Source organism: Lygodium microphyllum, chromosome 19 (genome assembly GCF_053477565.2).
Source record: "Lygodium microphyllum isolate KBCC chromosome 19, Lygodium_microphyllum_v1.1.10, whole genome shotgun sequence".
Lineage (NCBI taxonomy): Eukaryota > Viridiplantae > Streptophyta > Polypodiopsida > Schizaeales > Lygodiaceae > Lygodium > Lygodium microphyllum.
Window position 1 is genome coordinate 120,014,753 of NC_141153.1, and position 3,208 is coordinate 120,017,960.

The window sequence follows — 3,208 nt, forward strand, 5'->3', positions numbered from 1 at the left end:
AGGGTTTGTGTAAAGAATGGGATTAGAGGGTCTTACACGGGGTTAACACGGGAATAGCACATGCAAATACCCGGTTACACGGAGGGGGTATTTAAGGTGTACAAGGACCTGGTTAGGGTACCATTTTCATGAATATACATGTCTCATTTCACCTTCTTCACCTTCTTTTCGGTCCTTCCATGGCTGCCAGCCATTTCTCTCTCTACTTCTAGTCTTTTTCTCTCCACTTCTTGTCTTTCTCTCTCTTCAGCTAGTCTTTCTCCCTCTTCTTCTCTCATCTTCTTCCTCTTTCTCTCTCCTCTTTGCAATCTCTCCCTTCTCTCCTTCTCTCTCCTAGGTCTCCCTCATTACAGTTGGTATTAGAGCCTAGTTTTTAGATCCTTTCTTTCTCTCTTCTTTCCCTCAAATCTAGTCTCATTTTCCAACAATAAACCCTACTTTTCAGGTACACAGGTAGAGATGGCAGCTTTCTTGGAAGACACACAGGAGCTATAGTAGGAGGATTGGCCAAATCTGGAGGCAAGGAGACAAAAATGACAGCTCGTTTTCAACTTTGAGATACAGCAGGGACAGGAGTTGTATGAAGTAGTGATGGAGTACCATGTGGTGCTGGCAGGAAAGCTACACTGTTTGAAGTAGGTTGTTTTGCTTCTTTTCCACGAACTGCTTCTTTTCATCATGATGAGGGAGTGTCTGGTTCTAGAGTTCCAGCACATGAACTCCCAGAACTTGGCACTGATCTAGTTGGCTTGTCCTTTTGCCTACCCACAGCACCAACATCGTCCTCACCCATCAAAGCTCAATCCCAGTTTCAGCATGCACTGGATTCTGTTTCCAAAGGTGTTGGGATCATCCAGGCTAAACCCAGAGGTCAACAAGGCAGTCTCGAATAGGAGCAGCACGAGGTCCTTGACAAACTTGTCATTCTTGTCAGCATCAACCCTTTTCCTCAGCTCCTCCATGATGGGGTTCTCGGGGTTGATCTCCATGGTCTTCTTGTTGGACATGTAGTTGAACATGCTGCCATAAGTCATTGATCTCCACATAGGTATTATCCAGAAGGCGATGTTCGAGGAAGCTCAAAGAGCGAGGCTTACTAGTCTCTTTGTGCATGACCCTGCTCTCTCCATCAATGACAAGATAGCAGTACTCGGTCGGTGAGGGGAACGGAGAGGACTGCTATCCAGAAGAGCTCCTAGCCTTGATGGTGGGGAGCCATCTATAGGGAGAGGGAGGGATCCTAGGCTCCTAGAAGGGGCTCCGATCCACACACGACCAGCCTGTGGCTCCACTGAGTGTAATAGGGCAAGGAGAAACACAACGAGAGGCGTTTTGGATGCGCATAGGGGAGGGGCGAGGTTTTTTCTGCAGTGCTGTTTGCAGCACATGGGAGGTGGCATTCGGAGTACTTTCAGGAGCAAACCAACCAGGGAAGAAACTCCTCCATAAGATTTACAGGAATGCTACACATGAACTACCATACGAGCCCAGCTTGTTCTTCAAAACTGAAATGTTGGATGAGCAATGGAAAAACCTGCTCTTCCTCTTTGGACATATGTTTGCAGAGGGTAGTCTCAATAGCTTTTGTACAACATATAAGCTCATGTCGCAACTTCATTGAAGCATCTGATTTTGATTTTAATGCTGAGTTTAGTAACTCTAGCATTTGATCAAACAAATCGCTTTCCTCCTTGTGCTCTAGTGAATACATATGTGCTACATTCTTCATCCGACTGTCAAGAGCTAGAAAGATGACCTCATCTTCAGCGTTGCTACACAACTCGCAAAAATTCATAGCGATCATGAAGTGCTTGAAACTCTTGTTCTGCCCCTTTCTCCACTGCGAAAGAATCTTTGTGAAGACGACTAAGCTCTGCTCAGATGGCTTTGTGAAAGAAAAGAAACTCGAGAATAGGGGATGTGATGACTGCAGATCCTCCCGAGGAAGACGTGCTGGGTGTTGGCTCCTCACCAAAGAGTGCTATGGGATGAGGATTTCTGTTTCTGAATTCAAAGTGCAAGCGGTATTTCCACAACAGATTGAAACCCTCAAAATTGACATGGACTTCTCTATAAAGGGCTGAAATACATCTGGCAAAACGAAGGCATTGCTGGATTCTTCAAAGGCAATGGAACAAATTGTGCTTGAATTATACCCAATTCTACATTAAGGTTCTATAGCTATGAGCAAGCTTCAAGTGCAATTCTATGGCTATACAGAAGACAAACCGGACAGGAACTCACGCCAGTTTTGCGGTTGGGAGCTGGTGCATGTGCGGGTATAATTGCTATGTATGCTACATATCCAATGGACATGGTGTGGGGTAGGCTAACAGTCCAGAGGATTCACCTGCATGCTATAGAGGAATGTTCCATGCTGCATCAACTATTGTAAAAGAAGAGGGGCCGAGGGCTTTGTACAAAGGTTGGCTGCCATCAGTTATTGGAGTGAAACCTTATGTGGGACTGAATTTTGTTGTTTATGAGTCTCTCAAGGACTACATTGTGAAAAAGAATCAAGCCTTGTCAGGAGAAAGTTCAGAGTTAAGCGTGCTGACAAAGCTTGGAAAATAGGTTATAAAACCCTTCAAGAGGAAGGCTTATTAAAACCACAGAGGGGCTTAATGGTTTTTGAGGCCAAGGGGAGAGAGGGCTATGGTGGCTTAAACACGGGTTGGGGTTTAGCGGCTCTACGGGAAGGGATTAAGGGTAAAAGAAAACCCGGGGGGGGGGGGGGGGGGGGAGAAAGAAATAATGGGGACACGGGGGAAATAAAAAGGAGCTTAGGGGGTATGTTAAACAGGAGTATGGGGGGTGAAAGGGAAAAAGGGTTATGAGGGGGGGTGAAAGGGTAAAAGGAATATGAGTATAGGAAGGGGGGCTTAGAGGAGCCCCCCCTTAGAAGCTTCTTGAAGCTTCTGTGGGATCACAAGAGCCACGTGGGGGAAAATTTGACGCGACGATGGGGGGGTGAAAGTCTGCAGGCCGAAGATGAATATGGCGCTTGTGGGGAGAGAGGATAGAGGCGGCAGCGCAGCGTTTGGCAGTGGTCCTTCCTCCTCCCTCGGCAGCAACACGAACGGGCAAAGGCTTCATCCTCCTCTCTCACGGCAGATAGACGGACGTCAGGCGGCAGCAGCATCTTCCCCGTCCTCTCACGATACCACAGCACTGTCCCTACTTCTCACGACTCTCCCTCATTTATATA

At 47.0% G+C, this 3,208-nt stretch overlaps 1 pseudogene; it reads left to right on the top strand.

The window, feature by feature from the left end:
- The first annotated feature begins 1,923 nt into the window (after positions 1-1,923).
- LOC148020323 (mitochondrial adenine nucleotide transporter ADNT1 pseudogene) lies at positions 1,924-2,574 on the top strand (annotated as a pseudogene).
- The last annotated feature ends 634 nt before the right edge of the window (positions 2,575-3,208 follow it).